Source organism: Chroicocephalus ridibundus, chromosome 1 (genome assembly GCF_963924245.1).
Source record: "Chroicocephalus ridibundus chromosome 1, bChrRid1.1, whole genome shotgun sequence".
Lineage (NCBI taxonomy): Eukaryota > Metazoa > Chordata > Aves > Charadriiformes > Laridae > Chroicocephalus > Chroicocephalus ridibundus.
This window is the reverse complement of record NC_086284.1, coordinates 166,750,814-166,768,751: the sequence shown is the minus strand read 5'-3', so window position 1 is coordinate 166,768,751 and position 17,938 is coordinate 166,750,814. Positions and strand designations below refer to the sequence as shown.

General features: G+C 45.2%; 1 long non-coding RNA gene across 2 annotated transcripts in view; it reads right to left on the bottom strand.

Moving 5' to 3' along the window:
• Positions 1 to 10,326: 10,326 nt before the first annotated feature.
• Positions 10,327 to 17,938, bottom strand: part of LOC134510546 (uncharacterized) — a 41,418-nt gene continuing 33,806 nt past the window's right edge. For both annotated transcript variants that reach the window (XR_010069655.1, XR_010069657.1), the window contains one exon: positions 10,327 to 10,935. This is a non-coding gene — a long non-coding RNA (uncharacterized LOC134510546). The remainder of the gene's footprint in view (positions 10,936 to 17,938) is intronic.

Sequence of the window (17,938 nt, the reverse complement as noted above, 5' to 3'; positions counted from 1 at the left end):
CCCATGGATGGCCATGAGATCTCTCTTATGGACATCATCCCAGGTAACCTACCCCTTCCCTACTTTGAGGACCAACTGCCAAACCTGTGACCACCGCTCCCGGATACCTCTTACTTGCTCAGAAGCAGAGACATGCAACACACCCCACACCATGTTGCAGGAGAGTTATACCCAGGTTTCCATGCAGCCCTGCCAGCAGGTCTGCCCTGCTGGGACCCCAGTCAAAGAAGAGCGCACATCAGCCGTGGACACTGCACCTCTCACTGCCTTCCTGCAGACCAGACTTTCGGGCTCACCACGTTGCAGAAGCCCAGCCTTGACACAATGCTCGCACAGGGTTCGTTGCAGGATCCATGCCTTATCTCGCCTCAGCATCTGAAAGCAGACTTTGGCTAAGTCCTACACGCTGCTATTTAAAGTAAGCCAATTTGTATTCATTCTGCTTGCTACATTCACCAGTTGTTCTGAATTGTGTTTGAAGCTGAAGGGAAGAGGAAATGTACAACAAGAAAAAATTATACACTGGTAAATTTTGTTCTAATCCCTTCTCCTCCCATTATTGCTGCCCCTTTTTTGGGTTTCTTTTTTGTTTTCTGTGTTTTATGTATTATTAGCTTTAGCATAATTTTGACTGAGAAAATATGTAGCTGATAGGATGGACTAATTACACTACCTAGAAGAATTAATTACACCATCTGTGACTGACAGTGGAGCCTGACTCGTTGCTTCCTGGTAGATGGAGCTACAACACCAGCTGCCCCGAATCTTTCCCTGTAGAAGGCAAAAGAGGAATTACTGTAGGAAACATCATTTAAAAGCCATTTACTTCTCTTTTTGAGCAATTTAACATCATTGGGTGACCTAGCCTGACTGGCCAAGACAGGGATGAGGCTCATCTGCCTTCCCTTGTGATCTAGAAAGGAAATATTTCTACACCTATCCTGGCCCTTTGCTACTTGCGGTCAGCTGGCTCAGTCAATCCTAAGAGCTAAAATGGACCAGGGCCCATTTGCAAGGCAAGTAGCACAGAGTGGCTCATGTCCCTATAGCTGCCCTCCTCTTCTACCCCTTCACACCTCCTGGGACGAGTCCCTGGACAAAGCCATCCCTGAGCTGGAGTCAGGCTTTGTCTGCGAGTTGGCACAGGCTAAATCTGTGCTGGGGGCTGTGCTCACAACGTGATGGTCAGGATGATCACAGGACAGCCAGTGCCCTGGCCCTGCCCGGTCTGCTCTCAGAGGCTCTCAAGATCAGCATATGCTTTTGTTCCCTTACTCCAGCAGAGGTGGGAGGGCAGGCTGCTCTCTCAGCACAACACCTTGAAAACAACACCCTGAGAAACCACAACACCTTGAGGGAAGCAGGGGGCTGGAGGCAGTGAGGTTTTGCCTTGCTGGGAAGACTGCATCTCTTATACGTTCACCCACCGAGTCCTGTCAGCCTGCTGCTGGCATGTTGTCAGCAATGGGCTCTGGCTGCAGCCCTGAAAGGATGCTGGCAGCTTTGGTCCCTGCAGCCAGCTGAAAATCTGTCCTGGTTTCTGCCCTGGCTTACAATGGACCTGCCGAAGATTGTCGTGGGTGATGGAAGATCTGTTCAGATGCACAGCCTTGAATGTATGTTTTCGGCTAAGGAAGGGGAGCAGTGCTCACATGGGTCAGGAAACTTTAAAATAGTCATGCTTTAAGGTAGCTGTTCCTGCCCTTTTTGCCTCCAGCTCTGCTGCAGTTCTTTTCCTCCCACTCCTCTTTTAAGCCCACTCAGCTTACACAGGATAAGCTGTTGTAGTTATGATGTTAGAGCAAACCTCTTGACTGCATAAACACATCCCTAACTAAAATTCAGGACCCCAAGCATACAGTTTTATGTATACCCTTGCTATTATTTGGGTGCACATTACGTGGATGAAAAAAACTGGACTCACCATCCCTCGGTCCCTAGTTTAGACCAGGGATCTGGTTTCTCTCAGTGCAACCCAATGCAGCGATCCTTAACCTGAGAAACCAGAATACTTTTCTAGGTAACCAAGGAAGAGCTCAAGACATCCACTGAGATCTGATGTTTGCCTGACTCAGTTTTGCCCCAGGTCTTGAACAGCATCCAAACTGTATTTTGATTAAGCCTCTAGGAAGCATACACTAGCAGGACACAGACAGATCCTGGGAATTCCCAGGCACTCAAAGGGGAGGCAAGCTTTATTTTAGACTGGGTATTGGGAAAGGCCCAGGATGGTGACAAGGGACTGTCAATGCACAAAGATGCTCTGGCCATGTCCAGAGGGTAGGCAGGGTGCCAAGAGGAGCCCACAACTCTCTAAAGGGCTTTTTTTACATCATGAAATTCCTTGGCGGGGGATGAAGTACTAAAGTACTAGTCCTGCACTGCCAGAGCAAGAACTCATGTCTGGCTCGTCGCAAATATTTGCATAGATGCATTTCACATGGGAGAAACTTCCTGAAATCTTCCTCTTCTGGAAAGGAGAGGAGCTAAGGAGAGCAACAATTTGGTATCTTTTCTTTCTTCCTCCCAAGTAATCCTTTTGCCTCTCATTCTCATTGAAAGGAATGTTCCACCTCCAGCTTGGGAAGTACTTTTCCCTGGAACTTATAGCCACTTCCAGCTCCAAGGACACACCACCATTTTCTCTTGGAATGACCACTTTTTTTCAGCTTGCCAAGGTCTGTATATGTGGGTAAAGGGTTGATGGAGAGCCGAAGAGAAAAAAGGAGACGTTGCAGTGAAGGAAGAAGAACAAGGAGCCAGAGAGTGTCTAAGAGAAGTGTGTCTATATGAAGTAAAAGGACACCTGATGAAAGGGAACAGAGTCACTGGGGAACAATAGGAAGAATCTGGGGACCAACAACAGAGACGCAATGAGTGAGCAAAATGAGAGAGGAAAAGAGGAGCAGATGCATGGAGAAAAGACAGGGAGACGCCAGTCTGCTGTTTGCAATACTGGAAATAGTAATGGGGTGAAGGATTTGGATCTGGTACAGGATATTCATGCACACATTTTCCAGAAACTGTTCCTGTATTTTCAGCTGGGTATTTCTGTGACCTTGAAATGTCACTTTATTTCTTTATACCATAGCTTGCTTACTTGTCACTTGGAGGTAGTGATAATATTTCCATCACAAGAGCATGGGTATGCTTAAACAAAAAGCTTCAAAAATCTCTGGTGGTAATTGCAAAGTATTTTCACATTTAGTCAAATTTCACAGATACATACGTATAGACGTGCTCGGATGACCATATATATCAGTAACTACACGTATGTAGATATAAATATATTACAAAGATATGTATCCCTTTTTTATTTATTTAGGCCAAGCTGACATTTCATGGTTGCTTAGCTACCAGGGAACAATAATGAGAATCTGTTTAGTATATATTGCATGGAGAAGGGAAGGGAGAGGGCAGCTGCCTATCATGTCATACACAACCACTTGTCGGGCAGATTAGCCTTTTTGGTGGGAAACATGGAGAAAGGCAAAAGAGATCAAAGCTGAAAAGAGTTCAGACAGGGAGGCAACAAGCTGGGCTGTGTGGTGCGTGTAGTTCTTGGTGTTCCCATGGCACCTCTGTGAGCATGAATCAAAGCTCAGGTCATCAGGAGTCATGAAGTGTTCATTACTTCCATGGCACATGCCAGCTCACAAGTTAAACAGACATTAGGAACATCGTAAGTAGTTACAAAGTCTACCTCTCTTTATTCTGGACTTCTACTCTCCTGATCCCCATCCACACCAACACTGACACCGCTGCTTCAAAACAAATGCCTTTGCTAACTGTAAGGAAGAAGGAAGTTTTGCTCGTCAGAGCAAAAAGCACCACAGAAGTCTAAAGCAACAAAAAAGCACATTATGCCCTCCCAGCTGCATTCACCCTCTGCTGCAGCTCCCAACCATTTCAAAATTTGCTTGGCCTGATTTTGTAAACTCATGGAAGAGTCTTAAGGTTCAGGAACTCATCTCACTCTTTCAATTCATGCTAAAGGTAGTCTAGGTAAATTTTGTTGACGGAAAACAGCTTTTCCACATTGATATCTGGTGTTGCCAGCTCTCACACAAGCCCAGAAAGCTTAATGAGAGAGCTTGAATTCGTCCCAGAACACCGTCAGAGTGGTTTATGGTTCACCATTCCCTTGGGAAGAGAACTTCTGGAGTTCAATCTTCCCTGAAGGCATTTCTAACAGCAGACAAGCAGGTTAAGATAAAATTAAAGATATAATGTATTTGCTACAACTCATATATTAAAAATAGAATTGCTAACCTTAGAGACAGACATACAGCAATTAAAGAAAACCAGACTTTTGCTACAGTTAAGCTGCCATAAGTTCACTCCCTGCTTCATCCAGTTAAAAAGGTGCTAGAACACAGTCCTCGCATCAGGGATCCAAGTTCCAGGCAAGACCCTTGTCCTGGATATTGCTCAGACACATACTGGATATGTTACTTATTTTAAATCCATAGTTCCCTCACAGGATTCCACTGAGAGTTAAGCCTTCTTCCCATTCTCCCCAATCTCCAAGAACTCCCTATGACTCATAACATTAATATTTAATCAAGGTATGTTAACATTTCTTCCAAATGATTATTGACTGTCCTAACTTTAGAGATGCTGCTGTTGTGCCTTGATCATATCTAGGAACAACTCCTGACAAGATAGTGAAAAAACCTCTCTGCTGATGAAGTTAAACACCAATGTTTAACTTGACTCCAAACAAGCTGTTTGCGTGTTTTTAAAGAAATATTGCTCAGACTGTCAGAGCATGTGTCTGGTACCAGACCCAAAGGACCACCCAGCCCAGTGCTCTGACTGCAACAGGAAACAGCAAAGGCTTAGGCAACGACAGCGCAAACATACAGTGATCCTTCTCCCACTGTATTCTCCCAGCAGCCAGATATCTGCGGCTGAGAGATTTCCTGAGCCAAAGATCACATCTGCGTCAATGTGTTTCGAAGATCTTAATGGCCTTTTTTTTTTTTCCGTAAATGTGTCAAGATTCTTTTAGGACTATTTATAATTTTGCCCTCCACACCATGCAGTGAATTCCACAGTTTAAGCATGCACCGTCTGAAAAAAGTGCCTCTTCTTGGTTTTGACTGATAAATTTACTGGGGATTCCGACTTTTCATACAAAGAGAAAACAGTCATTTCCTACCTGTCTCTGTGATCCTCCTAGACCTCTGGCATCTCCTACTCAGACATCTCTTTTCCAAGCTGAAAAGTCCTAACACCCTGGCAAATAAAAGGAAGGGTTCAAATCTTGCTGCCTTACGAGCTGAAACATTGAAAAGTGAGCAGAAGTGTAGAAAACAATATAGACATAGTATGAAGTAGATATACCTTATACAAACATATTAATGAAAGCAGCATACGCAGTGCATTACCGGCTCTGAAGACCAGACAGGATAGCAACCAACCAACCTTGGGGAGAACAGTGTACTCGGGACTAACCATGCCTGCCCCACTATTGAAGGATGTTGTTACATCAGAGCAGTAAAAGCAAACATTTCCTCATAATTCAAACTAGTTTCAGCTCAGCTAAACTGATCCCAGAATCAGCTGTGCTGCCACAGAGATCAGATGTCTGCTATATTTCTGTCAAGCCCATTACAAAGCCTGTTCCACGTGAGGCTGAAACCCATTCAGCAAAAATGGCTCTGACTGCCTGAAATCTTATCTAAATTACAGCCCTGGCAAGTTTTAGATGAAGCTTAACCGAGCAGGTGTATTCTCCAAGTCTGGAGTTTGTTTTTTTCTGTACTCGTGTACCCAGATAAGTAGAAAATATTGCTTTTTAATCCCCTCTGCATGACATAAGTCCCCTTACTGCCTCAACAACCTACCTTCTGGGCTGTGCCATAACTCATGCTGGAGGCAAACTGTATGACGTATAGGAGCTAAAGAAGCTACAAAAGAAAGACAAAGACCTGAAAATGTCCGCTGGCAAATTATAACCCAACTTTATTCTACAGCCTGTACCCTCAAAGATTGTGGCACCTAGAGCTGGATGCTTGTGAGAGATATTGAAGTGACCCTTGACTGTTACACTGCCTACCTACTTAGCAAGACTTATTTACTTCATGTTCATCATGCAATGTGAAATCATCCAATAATAACTATTCTAAAAAAGTCAACCACGTTTTCGTATTTAATGTACATACTGTAGCTAAATAAAACCACTTTTGAGGGGTAAATAATTGCAGAGGAAGAGAAAAATTCAAGAGCGTAGGCTATGAAGATGCACTTTCAGCTGAAATGTTTTAAAAACCGATTAGTTGAGGCAGAAAAGCAGAAAAGCTGTTCTTATATGGCTAAATCAACTCTAGAGGAGGGTTTCACACTAGCTGAGGTAGAAAAGTAGAAGCAAGCAAGGTGATACACGTGAAGGAAGGGGTGGGAAGCAGTTTATGGTCTAGGAGATGTAATAGACAAGAGCAAGGAACCTGAATCAGAAAGTTGCCTCACCCTGGTCTGGGGGCAAGTCCCTTAATCTCTTCTGTCTGACAGCTATTCCATTTGTAGCAGGGGGGTGGATCTTACAAATGGGGCATTGTGAGGATTAATAGTGCGAAGTGGGTTAGGAATGTAAGTCCAGTACAGCTAGCCACAAAGAGTGAAAAAAAAAAACCAACCCAGAAGCTGGACTCCATAAAAGTCATTGCAAGGTCTTCATATCTTTTTTTCCTCTGGAAACGGCACTGTGTTTGAACTGCCTGTGGAGCACCCTATTCCCAGCTCCTCAGCATGTAACATTCGGAGAGTCACCAGTGTTCCCAAAAGCAGATGGTGACTTTGCACTGACTCTGACTGGACACTCAGCAATGCAGAAAATCCAGCTCCTCCCCACAAGTATCAGTGATTTCCACCCGCCATGCACCTCCTCATCTGCAAGACCAGCAGTGAATTATTCACTTCTCAGCCCCACCTCTCCTGCCACTGTCCCGGCTCACAGGAGTTATCCCCATTTCTCCCCCCTTACTCCTTGGCACACCTCTGACAAGATTCTTCTTTGCTTTCCTACCCCTACCATAACCTACCGCATGGGTTGCGGTGAAACAAGGTGGAATAGGATGGGGGTAAAACAACACAACCACAGCAGCCTTCCTGCTTCTTTCTTGCCCAAGGGAGATAAGAGTTTGAAGTCTCACTTCTTCTCTTTTCCAAGCCTGGTACTACAATGCTAAAAGAGAGTAGAGCAAAACGAAGTCAACCCATTTTCCCCGCAGGTGACAGGGGAGCAGCACTGTGCAGAACATCTGCTCCCTCCACTGTCTGCTGACAGGAGGTCCGCTGTCTGTTCTCCCAGGTTAAAACCAGTCTTTTTCAGAATCTACAAAAAACAGTAGCCATCTGCTCAGCGAAACAAGGGGCATTGTTGGGAGCCATGACCTGGCCAGCGATGGAAGGCAGCACAGGCCCAGACCACAGAGAAGTAGCATGAGGTGATGTGAGGACCTTTTCCAAACAGACCTGCCAGGTGGGCAGGCTAGGCAAGGCCAGGAAAAGGTGGGAAATAAGGAGAGCATGCAAAAATCAGCTCCTGAATCACATGGGAATTGCTCCATTGGGGAGAAAAGGAGCGCAAACCAGGAGAAAGGTGTTGCAATGGATAAAGAGGATCTGAAGTAAAAAGAAGGGTTTTTCTGGAGGTAGAATTGAGTCAATTGTCATGCGCAGGTCATACACATTACCCTACCTGTAATGCCACCATCTCAGGGTTTGTACCCAGAAGGAGCCCGGCCTAGATTTGGCCAGCAGTGGGACGAGCAGCACCAGGAGACAAAGCAGGAGCCGTGCTGGTGGCTCTGCAGACAGCGCTCTGGATGAGCATCTCCCTGAAAGACTGTAGCTGAAGATGCTGCCTGCCAGATGGCCTTGAATTCCTCCCAAGGCTTTGGAGTTTTTGTTGTGATTTCCTCCTTTTTTAGGGCTATGATGTCCTGCCTCATGCAAAATGAGGCTTCGTCTGCTTTAAGCAGCAGTGAGGCAGACAGCTGGGAGAGCTCTCAGCATGGGAGACTGCCGTTTCTCTCCAGCACTCGCAGGTAGCACTAACACTGTTCACACCAAAGGCAGCTACCACATGTTGTTGTGTCCAGTGGGGATGAAGAACGTCTCCCCAGGTAGTAAGAAATTTGCCCCGTGGAGAGCAGGCTGGGTCAGGAAAACGTTCAGCTCAGGAAAAGAGACTAGAAAGCACAAGAGGGGTGATTTGTAAAGACAAAGCGGACTAGGACCACGTCTGAGCTCAGGTGAGGGGGCCACTACCAAAGCAACATGATGTGCAGGGGACCAGAAGTGCTAAAAATAAAGAAAGAGGAGGAGATCAAGTGGAAAAAGGAGGATGCTGCGGGGCAGAAAAAACAGCAGATTAGATGGGAGAATGCAAGCTGGATAAACGCTATTCTAGCCCCCCTCCTTACTGAGCAAAAGCACTTTGAAAGTAAGTCATTATAATTATGAACATAAAGAAATAATCCCAGTTTTGCTCTATCATCTGTCCGTTTGGTTGAGAAATGTCAGATGCTCAGGGAGGGGAGGAGGAAAGGTTGACATCAGACAACATCCATTTGTAAAATTGTATCTGCCAGTTTCCCAGCAGCTGTGATCTCCAGCTAATATCAGGAGTGACTGTGAAAGGCTAGACAGAGGGGAGCTTGGGGTGGGGGAATTATGATTTTCGGTTCTCCCAAGCAATACTTGGCACTGGAGCCAGCACTTGATAACGAATTGACTCAGTCACTAACTCGCATAGGCGCCCTCTCTAGTAATGGACTCCTCTCTCATTAGCAAATACAACTGGCAGCAAAAATAAACACACTTGCACCCTCCCCCTCTTGCGCTGCTGACACAGCCCCGACTGACGGATCTCACAAGTACATCAATGAAAGGAGAGGACAGTTGCTGTTATCAGCCGGCTTGAACACGGGACGGAGCTAATAATAATATCTTACGTTTACACAGTGTCTTTCTGTCACGATCCAAAGCACCGCAGAGAACAGAGAGTGGTCTAGCAAGCTCTGAATGGTGTGCAGTAAGTAAATTCGAGAAAGGGCTCTCATTTTAAACTTCTCTGTTCAGTTGCTCAAAGGAGCCATATTTTAAGTTTATTCATTTTCTGCTAGCGCTGACAGTGAACAATACCCAGAGTTAACAGCCTAGAAAAGAGAACAACAGAAAGCAGCCAGGCTTTGTTTTGTTTGCAAAGTGGACAAGGTCCCAAACAGCTCCTTTGGTTCTGAAGCACGACTGCAGATACCTGTGCCTCGTCCTAGTGATGAAGTATTCCAGCAAGCCTCAGGAAAAAGCTGCAAAGACGTTATGCCTGACTTGCTGAGAACAAGAGAGGGAGAGAGGGAAGGAAGCATATTTGCTGCCTTTAAACAAATAATTAATCGGATCTTTTTGCACTGGAGTTCAAGTAGTTGAGATGAATACTTTGGTGAGGAATTGTCATTACACCAGATCATAATGAAGGAAAAATCTTCATCGTTTCAGAAGTATGCCCAGGCATTAGCCACGTACATACGCAGTGACACCAGAACATTATGCACAGAACATGCCCAGCAGTCTGCAATGGCAGATGCAGTTCTGTGCAGAAGCAAAGCCTCTACTTCCCATCAAAGATTATACATTACAAAAACTTCAGCAAAGAGCCATTATGCACATACTCCACAGTCTATGTCTGAAGACACTATTTTGAGCAAGAGCCGTATGTAAGTCTTCCAGCACACAGTGTTCTGCATGCATTATCCCACTTCACGTTACTCACTGCACATATCCTCCTGCCTGAACTGTCAGCTGTAATCTCACCGAAAAGGGCAACAGAGTTGAACCCATTCCCCTAGTGTTTAATATCGCAGAGTCCATCCGCTTTTCTGGGATTCAGTTTCTCTCCTGGATGGGAGGGTTTCTGGCAAGGCCCCACATTTTCCACAGCAGCAAAATTTCCTATGGAATACATTTTATACCAGAGCATTTCTTAAACTGCAGGACTGCATTCTTCAGGGAATAACATTCTACTTTAAGGTTGCAAAGAAACCTTAAAATAACAAATAGATGCAATCTGATGCCATGCTGTCCTCCTGAATCCAAGGCCAGCATGGAAGCATCCTTTTCCATTCTCTTCCAGGAAGGTTTATGCCTGAGCCAGCTCTGTGGCTCTTCAGCACTTATAAGGAAGGTATAAAACCTTCTGTTTTCCTTACTGGTATCTAGTCCTAATTAAAACAAAAATATTAGCTCTATTAGGTTCATCTTAATGGAGAAAACAGCTAAATGAACCTGGGTTCCTTAGCCCCAGCACGGACAGTGGCTGATTTACCAAACGCCAAGTTGCCATCGCTTCCCTCATTGCCTTCCCTGTCAGCTGGTGCAGCAGTGAACTGCAACCAGTGCAAAAACTCGTTCCATGTTGAAAACAGAGATGCTATGCAAAACAAATTCAGCATACCCTCAGCAGTGTCAATCAGAAGGACACAATATTAACCAGAACGCTTATCATTTTAGATGTAAATACATGATTATTTTTTTCAGAATTCCTCTACAAATTGCACATGCCATGGAAGGTAGACAGTTTTCCAGAAGCAGAAGACCCAGTCAATGGAAAAATGTGATTTTTGTTTCTAGCAGCTGGGTGGCAAGGCCACCTCAGACCTGATAGCTGCAAAGAATACAGCCCGGCCAGTTCTTCCCCAGTCACTTCTTCTCTCTTCTGCATACCCAGCACACCCCATCTACTGGCTTATGTTCTTCACCACGGCTTCTAGACAGGAGCTTGTGGACATCAGCTTGTGAACTTGAAGAAAAGGGCGTCAAATGCAGATCAGCTAAACTGGCAGTAGTGAGTAGCGTTAGGGCCTGGAGGCTGCCAAAATCTCAGTCCCCTGGAGGCTGAAGATAGGATTTTCTGCATGGACGAAGGTCCTAGAGGAAGTAGAAAAAAAGTCAAAAGGTTTCTTTAGGAAGGAGGGAGAGGAGGAAGGAGGCGTGAGCCAATGCCCACCTTTCAGTTCAAACCATCAAGAACACATCTATTCCTCCTGAATGCTCTGAGGCTGAGATGGAAAGCCGTCATTTTTGCTTCCCCAGTCTTACTGTGGTACCATGTTTTGCACAAAAACCCATCTGTTGTTGATGTTCAGTGTGCTCGACAGTTCTCTGTTCCCCTCCACTACAAGCTGTTGCTGTAGGGTTCGGTTCTTCTCATCCCAAATCTCATTTGCTTTCTGCAGCCAACAAGCTGCATCTCTGAATGACTCCTAAAGAGAACTGAAGACATGCAGCTTCTGATCTTGCTGATGGAAGTATTTGCTTTGTAACCTTTATCTTTTTCTGTTAGCATACAGGAATTCCTCTGTGTACAAAGACCCCTTTATTTTTGTACCCACCTGCCCCAGATTTTTGCTCCTCCAGCCTCCTGCATTGCATTCAGCACATCCTGCCTCCTGGGCCAGACCCTTCTGATAACATCAGGTGAATAGAACAGGAGCAGCTTTATAATAGCAATTACGTTTGTTTTAAATCTATATTTGTCATGCCAGTGTGCAACAGAGAAGATTTAATTAGCCAGTGAAGATCGCCTTTGGTATGTTTTCATGAATACAGTAAGAGTTTTGATGCATGGCTTCAGGCTGCTACAACAAACAAAGAAAACACACCATGAAATTAAGAAATATAATAATATACAAGAGAAGACACTTGGCTGCTGTTATACATTTCACCGAGAAATGGGCCACCACCAAACCTGGATCAAGCTGCCTAAATCTGGGGATATATTTTAATTCAGATCCAAATTTTGCACTACAGTCTCAGTTAAATGCTGGAAAGAAGTTAATCGCACATGAGATGACTGCATAGGACGCTGTGCAGAAATGAGGAGGGAGAAGAAAGCAGGAGTAACTAAAGGAATGGACCTGATGTGACACATTAACAAAACTCCAAGGTTGTTTTGCATTTTGATGGCTGCAAAAAGACTGCTGTGCCAACCAGGACAACACCAGAACCCAGCATGACCCTGTCTACTTCTACCATGCTCCCTATTATGAGTTTGTACAACTCTGAAGCGGACTCACCCAGCTGCACAAGCGCTCGCACAGCTCTTCAGAGCAGAGGTATGTGCTGCTGGTGTCAGTGATGTAGTACAGATGAGTAATATTAAGATTCAGCATTGAGTCAAAGCTGAACTTTCCATTGACCTCTTCTAAGCAGCTGCAAAATGGCATCTTTGGGGTAGCCAGACCACTTCTCAGTGAAGAAGATCTTCAGGTTTGCCCGGGTGTACCTTTGATCCAGTCCTAACTCTGTCACATATGTCTTGCCTGACCTTTTCTGATAAGCAGAAGTTAAATGATACATTTGACTTTGCAGGTATGTTACGAGGATTCATTATTTAACATTTACACTTCCCTACACATGCTGCTGTGTGATGCCATTTATTATCTTTCAGTATGCCATTCATTTTAAGAGGAGAAATCAAACACAAAAAAAACAGCTTCAGACCACCAAGAGGAAAACTATCGAGCACAAATTTCTAGCAATTACTTTCAATTTTAGCTACCATGATTTCTAGCTGATAGACTTTCTCTCCTGGCTTTCAGAAATGCTGGTAACCTGCAACCTGAAGGAGAAGCACTACATCAGCAAGCTTTACCAGGTATGGTTCTGCTGGCAAATTCCTTACAGCCATACTGTGCTTGCAGCATCCATTAATGTATGTCTATCTTTGCTGCTACTACTTCCACATAGCACAGCATGAGAAGGACAAGCAGACACCTGGGGCTTGCATCCAGGTGTGAGCAGCTGGGGCTTTGTCGTGTGATTCAGGTTACGAGGAAGCCACACTTGGAGCACATGGATGAGGAGCAGTGTGGGAAGGTCTTACCAAAACTGGCTCTGTCACTCCAGGGCTGAAGAGAAGATTTCATTCTCCCAGAGCTGCCAATCTAGTACTTTTTTGCTGGTGACAATATTTTCTAAGTTTAAAAATAAACTTAGTGAAGTATGTGCTACCTAACAATGTATGTCTCTTCAGTCTTGGGAAAGAAAAAAAAAAAAGAAAGAAAAAACCACACTGAATATCAAGCACTGCAAACCAGCATCAGGTATAACCAAATTATAGCTTAATATGTTTCAGGTATCCCATTTAGAGCTTCAGATCTTTCAAGGAAATAGGTTTTCCCCACTGAGAAATGTATATGCAGTGAAATTAAAGCAACTTTAGCCCTATGTGAACCAAAAATAGGTTGGATATCTATTTTAAATAATCACCCAAATGTTAATTTTTCACGATGGAAGGAAGACCTGAGAGGAGAGGAACATTCTCTTCTTCTAACCTTTATGTTCACCTCCAATCTACTTTCTTGGCTACTCAAGCCTGAGGTGTAATACAGCATGTGGTTAAATACACAAAACCCTGCTTTTGTTGCTATTTGCCATCTTCAGAGACAGGACACGGCACCAGCGGCCTGGAGAACCCTGTTTGAATATTTGGGGCACCATCCAAGTGCCATCCAGCATGAGAGGAAAACGAGATGCCAGGGTGAGGGGGAGACTCTCAGTTTACGCCCAGCCATCAATGTCCAAACCCTTCCTCTGTCTGACATCCATCCTCCCTCTTCCCTTCCTAGCTTGGGAGGCAGATCCCACGGGAGTGCTGGCATCCCAGATGGCCGTGGGGCAGGAAGCTGGGTCCTGGCTTCGTGGGGGGCTCCTCTGGCTCCCCCCACACTGCCCCTCCACGCACAGGAGGGGAAAAAAATCCGCAGGCAAAGGAGGAAGGCAAGTGCTGCTAAGTGGCTCATTGGTTTCTATGGCAACTGGCTCCGCTCTACTCCAGCTGCTTACCCCACAGTCCCTCTGTCACCCTATTTTTAGCTGAAAAATCAAAGAAAGAGGAAAAGCGGTGGGGGTTTGGGGAGGAGAGAGTTGGGAGACCTTCTTGGTTTTTGCAGAGAGGAGGTTAATATGGATGCAGCCTCATCTTGCTTTTAACCACAAGTTAAATCCTCGCTGTGGAGGCTTCCTATGGGATTCCTCAGACTCGCACTGTCAGGTCCCATATTGGCCAAGACCATGAAGCAGCGTGCAAGCGAGGCATCCCAGCCATCCCCCCGTGAGCATGCAAAGCAGCTGGGCTGTGAATTTGACCTTGGCATCAAATTCAGAAAGAGCAAGAAGGCTTTTCTGTACTTGGGGGAAAAAAAACTTACCCCTCCTACAACCCAACACAATGAAGTGATGGATGTCAGCACACCAACATTTTTTTAACTCGTTGGTCTGAAAAGTAATTTCCTTTTTCTAAAAAAAGTTGACTCGGTCCATGATCTCTCTGTCCTGCATGGTGCAAGAGAATCCTCACAATGGATGCAACACGTTTTGCTCAAATATCTCATCAATGGAAGACCCAGAACCAAATGTACCTGGGCTGTACCAAGGCTATACTTCAGTTAATGGATTTTGGTATTGGAGACTTTGGTTGTTGAGCTGCAATATATCTGCTGGTAAATCTAGAGCAAAGATATTCTAGCCTGCAGTTTTAGTATGCGTAGGAATGTGTGTTCACAAAAGCACGGGTCCTTTAGTCTCTTCTGACCGACTACCTGCCTTGCTGAAATGGATGTTCCTAAACACAGTGAGATACAGCTATTTCGACAGATATTTCTAGCTTCATTCCCCTCCCTCCCCCCCAAAATTCTAGAAATTTTATAATTAAATGTTGCAATTATCCTCAAAATAACAATCCCTAAACTCCAAACCAGGACTGAAGGCAGACTGGTGCCATAAACATCTATATTCACTTTCTTCATTTCAACTGCCGTGACATTTGATGCTTGCCTCCAAACTATTCCTGCTAACAGCGTTGTGGAAGTCTACCTTTGTACCACTCATTTTCATTTGCTGCCGTGAGAAGGGATATTGATCTGTGTATCTCTGCTCACACAGCAAGGCTTCCCATTTTGGAGCTGTGATATTGTCGGACTAAGAGGACAAGGAAAAGATCAATGATTTCTAACAATGATCACTTTTAAGAGGAAGTGCATTGGTAAAATGACTTACTAGTCCAAGTATCGCATTTGCAGTCTCTGCAACCAGTTCTATATTCTGGCAGGCATTAGCACTCTTGCTGTAGATAAAAGCAGTACACTGGGAGGGAATTGTCCACTTTAAAAATATGATTGGCTATGGCATGTGATGGTATAAACTGTACAGGGCTTCAGAGAACCCACACAAACGGAGCAGGGCACGGCTGACAGAGTCTAGTAGTGTCCACACCAAACACCATCAGAAGTGTCAGGGCGCTGCGGGGGCTGGGGGCTCCCTAGGGACATCCCATCACCCCAGCCAGGAGCAGGGCAGCTGGGGGGCAGCAGGGGCAGCCCCAGCCCTGGGCACCAGGTACCTCCCTGGTGCAGTGGGGCTGTGGGCCATCAGGGCAGGGCTGTGGGGAGCTGGAGAGTGGCCCTGCTGCACTGTCTCTGTGACAGGGACCGATGGCCCTGGGGGGCTGAAATGGGGTTCTGGCACCTGGGCAGGGTAGGGGGAGCCCCAGGAGATGCTGGGCAGGGACAGGCAGGGCTGGTGGTGCCCTTGGAGCCCTGGACATTTTAATTCCTAGAAATTTGGAAACTGGCTCACTCTGTAGAGCCACTGGGATTTTTTGCTTTAGTTTGTGGCCTCCAGAACACCCAGTGCTAACATGCCTTGCGGTTTAATTACCACTGTGCAAAGTACTTGAGTACTGTATTTGCCAATTTTTCCCTGAATGGCCCTTCGTTAGTTTGTGAAGAGACACAAAGAAAAGGTGTTTCCGACAGACCTCTTCTGCTACGTGTTTAGACACTTTGATCAAGTCCCTTCTGACTTCATTTCTTGAAGCCACTACCAAGCCCATCCTCCCAGGGAACGTTGTAAAACCCATTATCAAATCTGCCCTGGCAGGAAACAACACACTCACCTTACAATCCTCCTGCATTCTGCATCCCTGCACAGTTTGGCAGGGGTGTCAGGATGAAAACCTACACAAGAAAGCAGAGAGAGGACTCAGAACTACAGATCTTCCTCTGGCAACCCTGGAAGATAAGAGACACTTGAGAAAAGGACAAGGCTGGTGGGAGAGGTTGAGAAAACCCAGACACACAATCAGGCCTCCTCTGCAAGAAAACTTGCTTTAGGAGGCCTCTGGCCAGGCCAGAAGAGATGCAGGGGAGAAGAGATCATCTGCAGTGAGGGGCACTGAAGACAGAAGCAGAGGTGACCTGAAGGGAAGCAGCAAGGCATGCCTGCAAGGCAAAGAGGAAGAGAGACAAAGAGAAAATACATGCCAGTAAGCACACATGCACAGCCAGCATAGACAGCAGCCTGTGGTGGGTGGTGATGGATAACCTCGTGCCTTGAGCAGTAAATGAAAGAGTGAGCAACTCCTTTTAAAAGGGGCAGTCAAGGATGGAAGAGAAAATAATCAAATGTGCATCCTCACTTGCCTCTACAGACCAGCTTGAGAGGCAGAAGCTCTGTGACTACCAGACAAGTGACTTTACTAAGGAACTGTGTCCCATTTGCAAAATAGGAGGCTATGATCCAGACCTTTCTTGTAGAGCATTTTCATATCTACAGATGAAAATCACCAGCTCTAGGTGGTGATTCTGATCGTTCTGACAAGAGGAGTGTACGAGCACTTCTAGAGAAGTGGGTGTGCACATTTAATATTAATTTATGGCAAGTAGTCATGTGCAGCCTTGACATTTGTTTTCCATGTATACTAGCAACAGGAAACTTGAACCTTTGAATGTTTATGAGAAATGAGCACACATGCAAACAATGCTGACAGAAGATGATCTTTAAAACCTGCCTATTTTCACTTCTTTTGCATTGCTCATTTGTCCTTATTCAGCATATTTTAACCTGCAAACATTATCCTCAAAAGGTCATAGGAAAATCACACTGTTAAATAAAGCTGAGGCATTGCAAAGATAGTACGTAGTAAGACATACAGACTGAGACTGATAGAGATACAGGGAGAGAAATTTTAAAGAAGTCTGACCGTAGTGTGAGGTCCGTCCATAGTGTAAGGTCTGATAAAAGAATCCTCCACTCAGCAATGGGGACCCTCGGCTCTATCTCCACCATAACTAGAAGACCAAGCTAAAAAGAAAAAGCCATAAGAATTCTCAAATGAGAACCAGCCCCATAGAACAGTCTCTTGTATCTGTAGCTCCATATAGCTCATGGCAGCAAGGCTATACAAAACTTTGCAGTTTGCGTGACACAGCCTAGAATTCAGGACTGACTCATTCATGGAAGTACCAGGGCTGTCAACAAACATGTGTAGAGCAGCTACAAGGCATTAAAGTCTATTTGTTCTGCAGAGCTCGTGGATAAATCCCTCCCAATAGTGGTCCTCAGAAAGGCTGAACTACAAAGCTGATGGGTACCAGAGACCACTCTAACACCTGATGTTTCTCTAATGATCTCAAATCCTTCAGCCTCAGGGGGAAGCAAGAGAAATCCAAAACACAGACAAAGAGAAGGAGACTCTCTCCTGCAGAGAGAAATAAGCTCTTTGGATTGTCCCATCTGGCAGATCTTGTTCATGGGAGATACTCAAGGGAAGAAAGGATAAAGACAGATGAACACCTTTTGCTCCTTCTTTGTAAGGGCTGCTAAACTATTTTGCATTAGAAAGATGGAGAACTCCATGGCCATCAGATCTCTTTTAGCAATGTCATGCATGGATGTTTATCACTTGCTGTGTTAGACCTTGTCCGAGCTTGATCCCCTTAATATCAAGCAAGAGGGATTTGTAACATCTAGTCCAGGTGTCATGCCATTTGTGTGCTCTGGCTGCTGGGCACGTAAACACAGAAGAACCGAATCTCGAGGTTGTTTGTTTCCTCACCAGTTGTTTCAATGAAGCAGAATTTCATTATGC